The sequence below is a fragment of the Manacus candei genome, unplaced genomic scaffold, assembly GCF_025592945.1.
Source record: "Manacus candei isolate 608988 ecotype Guabito, Panama unplaced genomic scaffold, ASM2559294v1 h1tg000035l, whole genome shotgun sequence".
Lineage (NCBI taxonomy): Eukaryota > Metazoa > Chordata > Aves > Passeriformes > Pipridae > Manacus > Manacus candei.
Window position 1 is genome coordinate 2,129,406 of NW_026138083.1, and position 17,634 is coordinate 2,147,039.

Genomic DNA, 17,634 nt, shown 5'->3' on the forward strand with positions numbered 1-17,634 from the left:
AAACAAAGAAAAGGGGCTGAGTAAACCAAGATTTCCCAGCTGATCCACTGCAATAAAAGCATCTCAAAACCACCAGTGGGCACAGCAAAAACCCCTGAATAACCCAAATCCATGGTCGAGCTGGTATAAAATACAAATATCCCTGGGACAGTCTTTGCCACAAGCAAGTTCCAGAGTTTACATGATGGGAATCAGGGATAAAATACAAAAATATTTACCAAGGTTAACACAGAACAGGAAATACCCGAGACATCTTCTCCAACAGGTAAAGACTGGAAGTTACCTACAGTTCTACAAAGTGGGAACAAATGTCCCCTGGTTTGGGATATCAGATTTAACAGTGTCTAAGTGGCAGTTTGGGATGGAAGCTTTACTTTTCTTTTGAACTTCAAAGCATCCATGTGGTGAATTTTCCTGTTCCCATCAATCCCAAGTGCATCTGTCCCTGCCCTGGTGATGCCAAGGAAGCCCCTTGGATAGGAATTAGTGACTTACAGCTGTGTCATTCCATCAGATTCTGCTTCAGCCATGGAAAGCTGACAAAGTCCAATAAGCAAAGAGCTGAATCACCTTCCTGTGAACATTAATGCCAATAGCTGAGAACTTTCTGTTAATTATGTACAAACCCATGACTTTATTCTTAGACATTCAGTCCTTTTTGTGCAGATTTGACAGCACTGCCATAACCACCTCCTTCTTTAGGTTCCTGGGACTTGCTCATTAACTACAGAAAGATCTGGAGTTATCTTCAAGGAGAACTGATCCTATTAAATGTCTCCACCTTCTTTTTGTTCTCGTGGAAATAATGAGCCTGAAATGAATCCAGTGCAGAGCAAGTCCCTTGGCTGGTCCCAGGGAGCTGTGCACCGTGTTCCTGCACTGACCTGGAGGGAGGGAACTCCTGCCAGGCAGCAGATGAGGACAAACAATCCTCAGAGGAAGGCATCTGACACCAGCTTTCCCACCTGAGGACTGCAGGTGATATCTCCTCCTTGTATTTTGGTTATGGGAAGTTCCAGATGACTATGGGAGCTGCTCCCTCTGTCCAGAGCTGGAGGACAAGGAGGCAAAAAGCCTGGAATACCTGCCAGACCCCTTGGAAATCGCAGTCCGGGGTTAAGCTCTCTCTGCAAAGGCAGGGAGAGGTCAGACCTGTCTGGCTTACCATCCAAAAATAACTTTTTGCCAAGCTTTAATCAATGAATATCAAAAGACTTGCTGATCCAGACTATAAAACACAGTTTCAGCTCCTCATCTGCAGGGCAGTCAGTTCTCTGGGACACGGATGCACAGGGAAACCCCCACTCCAGCTCCAACAGAATGTCCATAACTAGCAGACCCCTCTAACAGGGATTTCATCAGCACTCCATGGCAACGCTGAGGTGGCTTTGCTGTTCCTACAAGTCACAGATTCACAGGAGGAGGCAACAGTTGGCTTTGCCTGTTAATTATCCGGGAGGGCAAAGATAAAGAAACAAAAAGAAGAGAATTCCCAGCACTTTTAGAGCAGCTGCTTTACTGCCCTGAGACTCTGCTGCAGGATTTTCCTGCACCTTTTCCCAAAACAACCTCTTGGACAAATCATCCCCTGGATCCTGCATTTAATCCAGTATCATTTAATGGAATGCCTGGGATGGGGTTTCACAAAGAGTGATCAGGCACAGAGTTTTTAAAGTGACAACTCTCCCCATTCCCAGGGATTAAAGGAAGAATTCTCTTCCTCTCTCCAAGGCCAAACATTTCAATGACCTTTCTCTCCCTGCTGGTTCCCATGTTGTCCTTGGCTGGGGGTGTCCTGGTCGAGCACAGCCACACTTCCAACACCGTGTGCCAGGCCTCTCCCCTTCTCCAGAGGGAATTCCCACCTGGAGCTGTTCTCTGCCAAGGGAACTGCTCAGGGGCCTCTCAGGAAGCTTTGCTGCCTGTTTGCTCCGTGGTGTAAATGACGTGGAGCACACAAAGCACTCGGAGCCACAGGCTGGATGCCAGCAGGGAATAAGTGCCCGGCACATCAGGAGGGAATACCTGTGGAGAGCTGAGCCAACGCCCTGCCGAGAAGATCCAGCCGTGTTTTCTTCCCCTCAGCTCCTGCATCCATTCAGTACTCCACAGATGTTCGAGTCAGGTGGTCAACGATGAAGAATAAAAATTCCAATATTTACCTTACAGTTGCAAGTGCTGCAAGGCCTGAGCAGCTGATTGCAAAACAAGGAATTAATGCTAAGCCAGAGAGGCAGCTCCACGATGCTGCTGTGTCAGACACCCACCAAGTGCTGTGGGAAGCACAAGGTGTCCTGGAATTCCTTGGCACAAACCCCACGTGGGCAGGAAGGAGGCAGCCCCCTCTGGCTCCGAGGTGTCCCTGACATATGGTGCATTTTGCCTCGTCTGGGAGTAATTTTATTGCCTTTTTTTGCAGAGCTGTTCTTTTTTCAGCAGGACTTCAGAGGAGTGATAATTAATTTTAAAATAACCACGGGCTCCTTTTCAACTTTTCCACACTACCAGGAGAGGCCCCCACTGGAGCACATCCACAGCCAACTCTAATTAGGCACCAGCTCGCTTTCCCAACTTCCAAACAGGCCTTTCCTCAGAGGATGGAAAATTTAATCAACTCCAAGGTCCCACATAGGTCAGAATTTCTTTTAGATGCTGCCTCTGCATTCCACATCCCACAGGGACAGGATAAAGGTGCTCACACTTCCTTTTTATAAGGAAAACAGAAGTGCTGAAAGGGGAAACTGAGGCACAGAGAGGGGACTTGACCTGCCCAAAATGTAGAGACCGAACACACAAAATACAGACTATGAATCTGCTGGCCCAATGTTTGCTTCCTCTGAATCCCCAAGGATCTGAAGAGAGAATTACATGGTTTTCCACTTTTCTGAGGAAACAGTTGACTTCAAACCTCTGGGACACATATCCCACCAGGAAGGTTTGACCAAAATCAGGAAGCCTGACCAAAACCTCAAGTGCCTGAAATACAAGGCTTTGGAATAGAATTCTGAAAGCCTCAATGCTCTGGGTCTTACCCTGACCACTAAAAATCCTGGAAAATTCACACCTATGACATGTTCAAAACCACAACTATTATTGACAGCTTTGCAAAATCCGGGATCACAGAATGGGCAGGAATGCAACACACTGGTTAATTCATTCTTTTTAAAGACTCTTGGAAAATTAGCTCCCTCAGTCACTGCCCTCTAGTGCCAAGCATCTTTTTTAGACCTTCTACTGCTGGACAAGGGTTTCCCAGTGGGAATTAAATCCAGAGGTGAAAGTGCACTGCAGTTTGCAGCCCCAGCATCAGATGTTCACGTGGGAGAGAGACATGGAGCAGGGTCTGCCTCTGGAAGGGAAACCAGGTGGAAAAGGCACCACAGCAGGTCCAGGGAAATCTCAGCAGGGAAGAACAGTGCAGTATGATCCCATCCCCTGGCTTAACATTCCTACCTGCTCGTTGGACCAAACTGGAATTCCAGGTAGGGATGTTTTCCAGCAGTAATTTCAAATATGGGTTGTTTCACTCCCATCTCAATTCTGTGGGAAGTAAACAGATTAAAGGTTATTTTCACCCCCTACCTTCATTCTGGTGTATGTGAAGCAACTGCAGGGCCAAGGGCTGAGCCCCACTGCTCCTATTTAACATTTTAGGGGAGATCAGACTGTTCAAAGGTAACGTGGTTTGAGGGTCACTGCCCTCCCCCTGAAACCTTTATCTGCACACACGTTTCTCCAAGGCAGAACAAATAAAATCTCTGTGTCAAACAGCTCAGTGTCAAAAGCCCGGTGAGTCATATCCTATAAAGTACAGAGATTCCCAGGAGCTTTGGGGGACTGGAGCAGGAGCAGCATGCAAACAATAAAGCAGAAAAAACACCCAGGGAAATGCTAATTACAAGGGATCTTTTCTGGGACAGAATGTAGTTTACTTCCATATATGTGTAAGTAGTCTACATGAGCATCACAGACAAACCCACCTCAATAAACCCACAGGATGAAATGCAGTTTGTGTTATAAAAAAAGAAAAAAGAAGAAAAAAAGAATATTGTCCCCATCTGATGTTCTGTGTCGGTGCCACTTACCTTCTAAGAATAAATGGTGCTACGAAAAGCATTTTAAAAAGCTACAACTGGCAATTTAACAGCTAAACCCTGGCATTTTAAAAGCTAAATTGGCAGGATATGAAGTTTCTCCAGGCAGCCTGAAAGGCCCTTGTCTTGTGAGACTTTTGGTTGACTAACAAAAAGTTTCGGTAGAAGAACCACAGATTTTTCATGGAAGAAAACAGAGAAATGAACAGATGTGGATCCCACTGGAAATGGGAAGTTATCACTTGTTCCAGCTTTTCACAACTCCATGAAAACAACTCCCCAGGAACTCAGGCGACTTCTGCAACTACAAACTCAAAGTCAAATGCTAATTCATCTCTAAATAAAGCTGATTAAATACTATTAGGTCGATTTGCAAACCAGCTTCCAGGGTGCATAATGAGCGAGGTGGCTGTGCCACGTGTGTATTTTTAGCCCTCCTGTGTGTGACCTTTCCCACACCACAGCACACAGTCCTGTCACCTCAAAGCTCCTCTGCTTTTATCCTGCACTCCTGGGCACTGCAGAGGTGAACAAACATGGATCCACTGGACAGTTGAAGCTGGTCAGGACCTCAGCAGTAACCTAGTCCTGTCTCCTCCCCAAAAATCCCCCCACACCTTTACAGGCAAGGCCTGTGTTTGGGACAGAGACAACCATCCAGAAAAACCCTCTATAAAAACCAAGGTGCAGCAGTTCTCGTTCTGCAAACTCTCAGTGTAAATCCAGGCTGATTTTACTGACTTCAGTGAAATCCTTGTAAAATGTTACAGACACAGGTGAAAAGCCTGAGGATGGATGGGACACCAAAGTGCTGCAATGCTGGGTGGAAGAAAAGTCCAGCAACAGGAGTGGGTTTGTGTTTTTTTGTTTTTTTTTTTTTAAATCCTGATACAGAAAAGTACTTCAAAGAACAAACTCTATAAACACTTCAAGCATTCAAGTGATTATGTCTCATGAAAACCAGTGCAACTAAGGATATAAGACACGTGTTTTAAAGCACAAGAGTAAAGTTTTTTCCTAGAATTGGCCTTAATCCCTGTTATTTTTTTTCCCTATTACAGTTTTCCAGCTGTTGTCATTTTGGCCCCATCCCTTCCAAGGCTTGCCTTACACATTCTTAGGAGCATTTCTTTATACCAGCACATGGACATTTATTGTTCCATAAGTTTTCTTAGGTTTAAAAATTGCATTTTTTTGATTCTAAGGAAAGGCAGAAGTCCCTTGAAACCTCCCATATATGCTCCCCAAAGTGAGGGGGAAGGTGAAAAAAACCCCCCCTAGGAAATAAAGTGATGTTTGGTTAGGGATGGGAAGAGCTGAATCCTCCTCTCATGAGCTGAGCCTAAAGCTCTGCCCACAGTGACATTACACAGATGGCCAAGTCACCAATTACAGTCCAATTAATCTTCACTTATCCCAGTAGGAATTAAATGATTCCAGGTGTGCTTTACACAGGATTTCAGTAGCTCAGTGCTGATCTCACAACAGAAAAACTCCTAAATGGAGGTTATTCACCCAGTGTGGGAGACAGAGACACCCAAAACTGAGGAGGCTGCAGGGGGTGAAGATACACCCTTTGCCTGCAGACATCTGTAACTGAGGGATGGAGCCTTGACATCTTTACTGGGAATTATAATTCCCCACAGACACGGCAGTTTGATTTCCCCAACAGCTTTCTGTCCTCTCAGCCCAGCTGTGCAATCTCCTCTCCCTAAAAGCAGTTTGTGCTCGTGGAACTTTCCTCCAGTTCTTCACAGTCTTGACAGTAAAGTTTGTGACTAATAATTAAAGGCTAATGTTTGCCCTCTTCCCTAACTACTGAATTACAGCCATTCTCTGTTTCCATTCCTTTGAAGTCCATTAAACAACAAAAAAAAAGACTTAAAATCAGCAATATTCCCTATGTTCCACATGCTTTGGGATAAACAAGAGATAAGACAAGAAAAGTGCATTGATCTAATTTAAAAAATATATATATATACTTGCCAAGCAGTTGTGACTGCTACAGCTGTTCTAAGCCCAAATGCTACAGAGAGTCTCCAAGAATCAAACTAATTATTTCCTCCAGTTTAAGTGCATTTAAGGTCTGGCAGTTCCAAGGAATTAAGTCAAAGTAGGTCAGCTGAGCTATTGAGAAAGACACCAAACCACAGAGCTTCATGGAATGGCAGAGTGATCCTGTTCTCCTGCCACCTGAACACTCAGTGTCCCTCTGAACCCCCAGGTACTTACAAACCCCTCACATCTGTGAAAGGGTCACAGCCAGTACTGTTTCAGAGCTTGGATTGTGGGTTATCCCACAGAATTCCAACACTTCACCTGGCAGTGACTTGTTCTCCTGACATATCCCTGTGGTTTCCACGTCCTCCAGTTTATCCTGAACCATCTGCTGCTCACATGCTCCAACTAACCCAAATTTACTGTCCCAGTTCTCTTTGGAATCCATGGCTCTGCCCTTTTGTAGCTGCTCTGCTCAGCTCTAGAGCATTTCCTTGGCATGCAAATCCCCAGCCTGAATTCAGAGCCTTTGCTCTGATGTAAGGAAATGCCACAGCAGAGGCAGAGCAAAGAGAGGTGTTATCTTAAAACAGGGGCCAAATCCTGCTATCACATCTTCTGCCACCTCTGTGCCACGAGGAGGTTCTTCACCCAAACCACTGCATTGACCTGCAAACCTTTACTGGTTGCATTTAACAGAGCAGCTCTTTAAAGCCATCCATGAGGGTCTTAATACTCAATGTTTTTGAACTCAATGTTCATGCAGCATGAACTGAAAGCACCCAAGACATCAGCAACTGTCACAGCTCCTCGGCCAGATCCGTGGGTTTCTCCTGGAATTCATTCCCTTGCACTCAATCCTGATGTCCTCATTTCCATGCTGTCAGCAAACTGAACCTCAGGCCCTTCCAGGAATATTTACATCTTACATCCTGTTACATTCACTTCAAGTGATTCCAAACAGCACTTTGCAAAATGACACTTTATGGCATCATCTAAAACCACTCTGAAAGTAAATTAGAGCCCCAAAGTTTCCCAGCAAGGGTTTGTCTAAAGGCCATCCCTCACCAACATTCACCTCTTAAACCTGCACTCGAGCTCTGGCTCAGCTCAGGGAGAGCTTCAGGAAAGAAAACAAGAATCCAAACAAACCCAAACTGCTGAACATTCCTTAAGCAAGAACATCTCGCTGTTTCCTGAAGTGTCCCTGATATATTTTCCCCCAAAGTCTCCTTTATCACTCGTTGCTGCTTCATTTCCTGCTCTTGCTGCCCTGAAAGGTCTTTTCTTGGTGTAATTCAACAGTAAAAGACTAAACCCAAGCAGGTAAATCAAAGGCACGTGACATTCATTATAGTAATCTTTCCCTCATATCCTCCCATGTAACAAAAACCTTGGCAAAGTCTGGGAAAAAAAAATCCACTCTGCAGTTAATTTCCTTTTTTTTTTTGTTAATACTTGTGATATGTCTCAGTTAGAAAAAAACCCTTTAAATGCCAAAGTATCCTGATGGGGAATTTGGATTTTGGGCTTGAGACGAGTACGTGGGGATGGCAGAATGGTGTCAGAGTGTGATGCCAGGCTGGGATGAACCGGATACAGCAACTTAGAGATGCAGACTGTCACATTTCCAAAGGCTCCTTTGATCAAAGAGTTTTTCCAGCACAGCTTTTAATCCCTTCAAACCTGAATAAAGGTGAGAGCTGGTACCTCAGAAAGCAGCTTGTTACATCCTGGCACCCAGCCTGTCCTTTGGTGTTTTCAAGAGGCAGGATAATGTATCCTAAAAAGGGTTTAATTTCTGAAAAACAGATTAAAAAGAGCCCTTTCCCCTGCTATTTTTCAGACTCAGAAGGCCTGGTATCAAGTCTGGTGTAGCACGGAATTACTTCTGCTCTGAATGACCTTTGCCAGGGCTGTAAATTTGCTGCTTTTTCAGAAATTAAGCAGTTTCTAGGGCACATGGAAAAATCAGACAGGTCTTCAGTGCCAAACTCATGACAACCACCTCCTTCCTGATGCCCAGTGTTTGTGTTATCCCATGTAATGTCATCTGGGTTAAACCCATTCATCTGGAATTTCTCATGCATGTCTCTGCTTTGACTGAAGACATTTAAATCAGATTTGATATTTAGGCAAATTAATTGTTAAACAGCACTTGAAACATGTCGAGTTTTACAATTTTAATGCTGCTAAAAAAGCTCATTGCAGCAGCAGCTGGTGTCAGCCTCTCTAAATGTACTTTACAGGAGAGAGATGGGTTTATATAATTGACATTAAGCACCTTTGGACAGTTGGATCAGTTGCTAAGAAAACCCGTAGTGGATTCAAGCAAAGCTTATTAACTAATGTTAATCATATTAACTAATTGTGAGGGGGTGGAATGGGGGATCAACATCCACTCCCAGGCAGAGCTCAGGTGCTCCACTTCTTGCAACTCCCCAAATTAAAGTTCCCACAAATACAAAGTGAATGTCCATGGAAATAATTGTGTGAACACAGAGCAGGATTTTTAGCAGGTTGTTTAGAAATGGAAAATATGTGGCTGAACAACATGGCTTAGGGACCCTATTAAATGAGGTTTCCAGATCTCTCTCCTGCAGTGGCACAGTTTGGAACTTGGTCCCTCTGCAAGGGTATAATTAAATATTCCTTCTCCTTTGTGTTAATCTGACCATTTGGAAAAGAGTTATTTCCTAAAGTACAGAGCTGCCCCCTCTGCAGATCCTGCCTGTAAAGAGCTCTGAGAGCACCCAACCACAACTGCTTTAATTATTATTTTATATTATTACACTATGTTACTCCCCAGGCCCCACTGTAAGATGCACCAACCTTGTCATTCATCAAGTGATGCTGCACGAGCACAGACCTTACAGCAGAGCTGACTGCTCTGGTGGATCTCAGGAGGGAAAGGCCATGAGGAATTCAGAGGGATGTCTGGAAAAGCAAGGGAATTTTGGCCCTGGAGACAGAGCTGTCAGCAAGGTCACCCCCATGGAAGTGGCTCTGGGTGCCAGTGCCAGCAGGAAGGTGCTGCTGTTGCTGGAAAGGGTGGTTGGGTCTGTTTGAGCTCCATGGCCTCGACTGACTGTCAGGAGTGTTTGCCTCGTACCTGTGCAACAGGAAAAGAATCCAAAGAAACTTCCCCTGTCTCCAGAAATGGGGCTGTCTGAGCATCCAGCCTGGACTGTATCCAATTCAGCAGCCAAAGCTTTGGGAAGTTCAGGCAGTGCTGACTTGTGTAGTTCCATGTTCAGGCAGAAGGGAGAGAAAATGGTCTGGGGGTGAAAATTTCAGGTGAAGTTCAGTCAGTTTATTTAATCTTAAACTACTCAAACTCAAAGATCCATAAAATCCCCTCCTAAAACTTATTCTAATATTTGCATTGCTGTGTGGGGAGTAATTACCAGAGCACATTTATCTGAAGTTAATTGGTCATCTAGACCATGCCCTGCTGCATGTTAATTATCCTGCCTGCCTGGAATATGGTAAAAAATTAAACAATGAGAAAGGATTCACTTCTCCATGTTAATGCAACATGTCCTGCTCTATTCCAGGATATCAGGGGTCCCATTTATGTGCCTGAACAGGATGGAAGTGGATGCACAATGAATTGGCTGCATTAATGAAGTTGAATTAGGCTTTAAGCCTTACTTAGCACAAGGATATTAATCCATCATTACAGCAAAATGTTTTACATAGACCTCTCAGACCTCCTGAAAACAGACTTTTCACGTGTCAGGAAACATCTCTGGCCATAAAAAAATGAATCAAAGCCAACATGGCTCAAAAATTGCTCAGAAATAAGTATTTTCCAATGTTCCTATTTTTGGTATTTCTTGTTTAAAAAGCTTCAGCTTAGACTTAATACAGAACAGGTTAATAAGCAGTCATTGATGTAATGAGGACTTCCCCATCCAGAGAAAGAACTTCTCACCCAGAAAGTCCCATTGCCATTACCACACTGAATTTTCATTGAGAACCTGGTCTAAAGTCATCCAAAATTAATAACAACTTATGATAATGACAGGTCTTAAATTATCCTGAGCTTTGTGATCCAAGGGCAGGTCATTTGTAACCAGATAAATATTAACTCAGCAGCACCAGCACCTACAAGAACCTTCTTTCTTCAAGTGACTTTTAAATGCCTAAATTTTCACAATGGAAATTTTTTTTTCATTCACTTTTTTGTCCCTTTTCCCTTTAAATTGAGCCCCACTTTCCATTTAAAAGCACCTGTGGCAGAAAATGTCACAAAAAATAACATATTACAGCCACAGCCTCAGCCACTCTAAGTAAGAAGAGCCTCCAGAAGTCAAAAGTTATGTCTATTTATACCAACCCAGAAGGAAATTTTATTTTCTCCTCTGTGTTATTAAATCAGATAATCCAAAAGGATTTTGCTGGAGTGCAAAGCTCTTATTGTGCCTTTTGCACTCTGTTGGCTGCATAGGACATGTGGAAATGAAATTGGAAGCTATCTCCTGCAACATCTAAACCCTGCAGAAACCAAGTTTACTGTTGTTTTGTTTAAAGCCAATTTACACAAACACACATCCTCAACTGCTGGATAAGGTGCTAATTACAAAGTTCAGCTCCCTCCGTTAAATTCACCCATTTTTCTCAGCAGAATTATCTTCCAATATTGATTTTATTCGGTCAACCCACAAAAAGAATCACGGGCTCAGCAAATATATCATAACCTGTATATTGCTTAAGTAACCCCAAGTTTATGAGTGATGAGGGAAACCAGAATGGGGTTAAACTCAGCAGGACAAGGCACAAACTCAGGCTCAGGCAGCAGCAAAGTGTTCTGGTGTAACTGTGTCAAATGAACTCACTGAACACCCACCCAGGTGATCTCGGACTTAGTTCCCACACAGTGACAAAAAGGAGGAATTAAAGCTATGGGAATCATTTTCAACCTGCAAGCTGCTGGACAAGGGCTTAATTATTTCATTTGAGAGGCTGAGCAAAGGCTACCAGAGCTGTAACAGAGTCAGAAAGGCAAACTGGTTTGAAAAGGATTACCAGGGTAATTGGGGAACAGAAGGAAACCGGGAACTGAGACACTTTGGCTTGATTAGCCAAAATAAAAAAAGAACAGAATTACCACTCTAAGTGGGACGGAGGGAAGAGGAAGGAAAACAGCTCCACAAGCTCAAGTGGGAGAGCTACAAAACTTCCCAGGATTGAATGCCCTACAGAAGTCAGACTGGGAAGAACCCAAGCCAGCAAACCCAGCCTCCTGCCATGAACTGCTGGTACAAAGGGGATGGGTGCCCCTCCTGCAGCAGCAGGAAAGGGGCTGTGCCGATCCAGCCCCTCGGACTCGGATCAGCAGGGCAGGCAGCTCCCGGGAAGCAGCAGTGACACACGCCCAGAGCAGGGAGCAGCAGCAGACACAGTTCTGCACTGGCAAAATGCCTTCAGTGCCATCAATCCCAGTCTCCAGTTTTCCCCATGACCAGGTATTTGCAGAGCATTCCAGTCTCCCACTCTCAGTATTTCAGGATGACAGAGGCTGAGCTTGCAGCAGGAAACTACTGCACGGTTGATCAGTGCCCTGAGAAATGATTCCTGAGTCACACCTTCCCACTGCTCCTTGAAAACCCACCCTGCACATGGGTCATCAATTCCCAGGGATTCACTGGGAACAGGCTCTGCTTGGGCAGGATGAATAGAACAGTAAGAAGTCACAGAATCCCAGGATATGCTGAGTTGGAAGGGACCCACGAGGACCATCCAGTCCAGCCCTCAGCCCTGCACAGGCCCATCCCAGCAGTCACACCCTGAGAGGATCAGCCAAATGATCCCTGAGCTCTGGCAGCCTTGGAGTTGTAATTTTTAAGGACACTTAAAAAGCACCAGTAGAGGAGGCCCCATTTTATCCAGGCATTTGCAGGCACTCTGTGCCCACCTTAGTGGTTACCACCTTCACCATCCCCTTGCCTGTCTTTTTAAGGGTTGTGAGCGTTATTTTCCATGAAACTGTTCCCAAGGTCACTGCAGGCACTGCCCAGGTGAAGTGACTGGTTTGGCTGTCCTTGGCTTGGCCCTCAGGTGGCAGCTCATGAGAATTAAACACGGATCTTTGTTCTTGCTTTCTGAAGGAGCAGAATGGATTTTTCCCAGGAACAACCCTCTTTAATCAATTTTCCCCTGCTATGAACAAGTTTTCAGGCCCTATTAAACCAGCAAATGCAGCTTTGGGCACACCAGCCTTTCTTCTGGCTGAGCAGGCAATAGCAAACTTCAAGGAAAATGCAGGTTAGACACAGTTACCATCAACTAATGATGTCAACAAATTATACAACTGCCCCTGGAAAAATAAGAGAACAACAACAAACCCAGCTATAAATGACAATGGCAATCACAGGCTCCTTCCTGCTGTAATTCCTCTCCTCTCCAGGGATATGAGCAAAGTAAACCAAAAAGCACCTTTTCTTCCTCCTTTTCTGCCAGAAGACCTTCATCTCATTCCCAGCTAATTGAAAGGATGGGACCCATTGGCACTAAAATTACCATTATTAATTACCATAATAATGACTTGTAATTATCCTGACTCCAGTGACCACATTTTTCAGTCCTTTATAATGTAAATGTCTCACAATCCCATAGGATTGTGGGAAACCCAACCAAACTAGTAGTGTTGTGAATTACCTAGGAACAATTCCTGCAGCAAAATCAGTCCTTGAGGGAAATATGTAATTATTAATTACATTTATCAGGCACTTGGAATGCTCTGCAGTCACTCCCCACTCCCTGGTGTGCCAGGTTCTGCCAAGTGCCAAGGCATTCCATGCTCTGATGTAAATCCATATGGATGTGTAATAGCCACACTCACCCCTGCGTGGTTCATCCTGGAGGGAATTCCACTCGTTCCCCAAGTGGTTGGGAAGGTGCAGCACTCCCTGGCAGCTCGTGGTTGACATTTCCTTTGATCTCATGCAAGTCCAGGGATGTCTTTCATTCCCAACATCCAACTGAGCCCATTTGTTTGAACAGCTCAATGTCCAGGGCCTACAGGGACACCAGGATGAACACAATGACAAGTTTGCAGAACTCTCAGGCTATTTAAGAACTACTTTTTGAGTAAAAAAAAAAAAAAAAAGAAATCTTAAACTCATTAACAGGGTCTAGATTCTTTTTTCTTTTTTTTTCGTAAAAAAAATTCATTTTAAACATCCTGCAAACACCAGTGGCAAACACCAAACACCAGATTGGTGTGAAAAAACCAACACCGTGAAGATTTATTCAGCAAACTACACATGAAGCTTCATTTCTTTGCAGTTGTTTCAGAGTACATGATGTAACTGCCATAGATTAAGACACAACCCAGAGCACCTCCCTGAAGGATTTATTTGCAGCATTATCAGGCCAGGAAGTTAAACAGAAAGAACCAAGTTAAAGAGCTCTTTGACCTGGGGTCGGGCAAACCCCATCAATTTTCACTGTCCCATTTACAGGGAGCAACTACAATGGGCCAGAACATCTTGTTGTGTTTTGGAAGAACACGTGGCTGGAAAGGAACAGAGTCTAAACTGAACTAAGGAGGGATGCAAACAAGACAGGAATTGGGAAACCCCTCCTGGATCATCTGAGAAGCCTCAAGCATTTCTGATGTGTTTATACAAAAGTCTCTGCAGTTTTAGCTCCATTATTTTCACTGACATCCCTTAATGCAGCACCTTATTTTCTGCTCCCGTGTCGATAATTACACGTTGTCTGGTTAATGCTTATTAAAATAAGAATTTACTTCATAAATACTCAGTTATTTCGGCTACAAAACCAGAGGAAGGAAATAGAGAATGGGATGAAGGGGGGGACACCAAGCCAGCAATTCTGCTGTCAGCTCGTTTCTCTTTGCCAGCTTTTGTCAACATGAGAATTCTTTACCTGAGCTCCAGGTTAAGATTATTTTGAAGAGTAATGAAGAAACTAACAAAAAATTAGATTCAGAGCTTAGTTTATGAGCAGATTAAAACCGCTGCCTCCTCCTGGGAATCATAAGTTGCCTAAAACCCCAATTTTTTCACTGGAATTTGCCTGTATGGTGCCAAGCTCCCTGCAGGAGCACATGAGGGGCTCCTGAGCAATTAGAACTTTAAAAATTGGCTTAGACCCAAAGGCCTGAATGAAACCAGAGAGGAAAAAATGTAAACAGGAAAAAAAAAAAGAGATCTTTTAGATACATCTTTATGGAATTCAGGGAGAATTACCTGAGAGCTGGACTGGGAGATTGTTGAGCTGTTGCATTCTGGTTACTCCTCCTATGTTTGTCCATCTAATCCCATGGCTGATATTCCTGGCTGGAACTGCTTGGCTGAGCCAGGCAGGCAGGGTTTGGCTGCAGTCCTGGCTGTGGATCGGCTCAGGTTCAAGGAGAGGGGAATGATATAAAGGTTAAGGCAAGGATTTAACAGAGCTGCTTAAAAAGCAGAGCAAAATGGGAGAGAATGGAGCTAAGGATGCAACCTGAGAGAAGGAAACACTGAGAAAATGTAGGCTTTTCCCTACAAAGACAATACCAGGGAAGTGGATCCATTATTTCAGCACAATTACTCTCAAGTACCTGTTGGAGCTGGGATCTGACATTACACAGAGCTCAGGCTGTGCTGGTCAGGTGTGAACCTTCAAAGACAGAACCAGCCCCACGTTCTACCCGTGCTTGGGATGCCCGAGGAATATCTGAACATCTGCAGGGAAGTTTGTTTCCATGGATACTTCCACCTCTAACCCCGCTGTGTTCCAGTTAAAGTCCCTCTCGGGTTTGGCAGAGACTCAATATTTTGATGAAACTGAGTTATTTTGCAAAAAATACAAATGAGGAAAAAAATTCACTCGACGGGGCAAAGGGGAAAGAAGGAGAAGGATGCATTTAATTGGACTAAAATTTCATATCCAGGAAATTTTAAAGGAAGGAATCTGGCAAGACAATACCTGATCGACGTGGAGGAAAACACTGGAAATGTTTAACTGTAAAGGAAACAAAGGGTATAGACCTCAAGGGGAAAGAACAGATCCAGCAATGTTTGTTGTTATGTTGGCTGGTGCAATTTAATATCTTTATTAATGAACTGGAGGAAAAAATCCAGTTGGATATTGATGAAACATAGAGATGATCCCAAACTATAAAACATGGAAAAAAAATATCAGAAAGGGGATAATTTTGCTCAGACAAAGATGTGCATTAATTAGAACTGAGACTATAAATAAAAATTAGAGTTTTGATCATCTTTCTGTACGTAGGAGATTCCCAAGTGATTTCAATAATTAGATCTAAACTTTCAGGCAACATTTATTGCTAAAATCGAGATGTAAAGGAAACAAGGATTAGACACAGAGTGTGCTTTATAATATAGGCAATGAAATGAAGAAAAGAGGTTTTTCTGTGGTCAAGGCAGGCACAGAACTTGCAGAAATGGCTGTTAGACAAAAGAAATAAATAACTTTTACTGGCAGTAATTAGACAATAAAATAGCTGATGGAAATTCAGCAAAAAGATAGAAAAGCCAACCTTCAACAAAAGATTCTTCCATAAAGGAGGTGACTGTGTTTAGTCTTCTATTCAGGGGGCATTTCAAGCCTCCTATCAACCATTTAGAATTTTAATTTCACTGCCTGTCTAGTTCAAAGATGCCATTTTAGATTTTTTCTTCCTTTTTATTCTCATGCAATTGACCTTTTTACCATTAAGTGGAACAAACCTGCCAGAATCAGCTACAAGAGAAATCGGCTCTTCAGCCACTGCAAAAAGGGCAGAAACCACCTACAATTAATTTACCACCGAAGTTACTCACATCCCACCTCATTTGGGTTTAAAAAAGAGAAACAATCACCTGCCTTTGTTAAAAACCACTGAATTAGCTCTCCAAATGTTGAATATGCAAAACTGCATCGTTTTCAAAGTTGTCAAAATAGCAAATTGCTTTATGAGAGAGTCTGAACTGCAGCAAGACCTTCAAATCCTCATCCTGGCAGGTCCTCACTGAGGGGAAGCTGAAACACGTGAAAATACAGACAGGACGTGGCTCTGTGGCAGCTCTGCAGGTTCAAACTTAACTGGTCTCTCGTGGAAAGCCAAGAAGAGCAAATTTGCAATTTTACCTCATAAAGTATAATACCAAGTGCAGTTTTTATGATGGTCATGACTCAAAGGAAGCCAAGGCTTTTTATTTTTTTTAAATAATGCATAAAACTAAGTAACCAACCCCAAGAAATCTGCTTGGGGTATAGATCAAATCCAGGCCATCTGTGCTGCCAGTGGAAGTTCTGGGTGTTTGAAAACAGGGAAGTTTAACAGAAGCCATTTTGTGACTTTAACTATTGCTTCAAGGCATTGATTAACATACATCAGCCTTAAATTACTGCTGTATTAAAATACCCCACGGGGGGTAAAAATACAAGTATCAATACATTTCAAATCACTGTTGGCTACTTTACCTGCTCAGTTCCAGCCACACACGCTGGGGTCACGTCTGTGCCGTTGGAACCTGACCCACTGAATTCCCAGGTCACTTCTGAAAACCAGCCCCAAACCAACAAGCCACTATAAATTACAGGAAGAAAATACCAAATTTTTTTACCCAACGAATCTGAGTTTTCAAATATACAATTATATACAATCTGAACTGCACCATTAGGCTTTTAGAAATTGCTCTGTTCGTTTGAACAAATCCCTTGGGCTCCTTTTGCTTTGTTATTTTTCCATCTTTATTGCCTGAAATGTATTTATTTTGTTTCATTACGTTGTGCTTTTCGTTGCCATTTCTGAGACAAGCAAACATATGGATTCTGTGCTTTTCCAGGGAATTTAGTCAGAGGGAAGCCATCAGCTGGGAGCACAGTGAACAAAATTGCCAGTGGGATGATGGATATCTCCTGACAAGCTAAAAAGCAGATGGCTTTTGTTTCTATTCCAACCCAGACAGCAAAGAAAACTCAAACTGCAATATTTTAAACCACTAAGGTTATTCTAAATAAATGTGATTTCTATTTAGATGATCAGCCCAGAAAAATCAGGAACTTTTTAAAACTGGGTTCATCTACCTTTGAAAATAAAAATAGTGCAGCATTTTAACTGAAAGGAATCAATAGTATGTGTTACCCACTCCCCACTTTCTTCTCTTATTTTTTTTAAGCAACAACCTAATAAGGAATCCTTAACTAAGAGGTGACCTCTTACCTCTAAAATCCCATCTCTAAATAGGATTATGGGCTCAAACATTTTCTTCACAGTTTCCTTCTTTGAAGAAACCTCTAAAGTTTTCAAATAATAGGATAACCTTAAAGGGCTTTGAACAACAAATGACAACTTGCCATGAAAAATAGGGGGGGAAATTACTAAAGTGCCTATTTTGTATAAAAGGTCAGTGCTTCTGATGTTTGCAGAGCAAAAGACACTGTTTTAGCCAAACAAATCCCAAAATTAATGAGGATTTCAAGGTCAAGGAATGTCTGCTCTGTCCAGTCAGAGCAGCAGGGAGCTGTACTGTCCACATTGCACCTTTCTTGCAGCAGCTCCTGAGTTAGTTCAGTG

At 43.2% G+C, this 17,634-nt stretch overlaps 1 long non-coding RNA gene across 1 annotated transcript in view; it reads right to left on the reverse strand.

Moving 5' to 3' along the window:
- LOC127473369 (uncharacterized) overlaps positions 1-17,634 on the reverse strand; it is a 38,119-nt gene that overhangs the window by 275 nt on the left and 20,210 nt on the right. The window contains exons 3-6 of the long non-coding RNA XR_007905397.1: positions 16,539-16,615; positions 12,940-13,115; positions 3,454-3,540; positions 496-574 (exon numbers count right to left, since the gene is read on the reverse strand). This is a non-coding gene — a long non-coding RNA (uncharacterized LOC127473369). The remainder of the gene's footprint in view (positions 1-495; positions 575-3,453; positions 3,541-12,939; positions 13,116-16,538; positions 16,616-17,634) is intronic.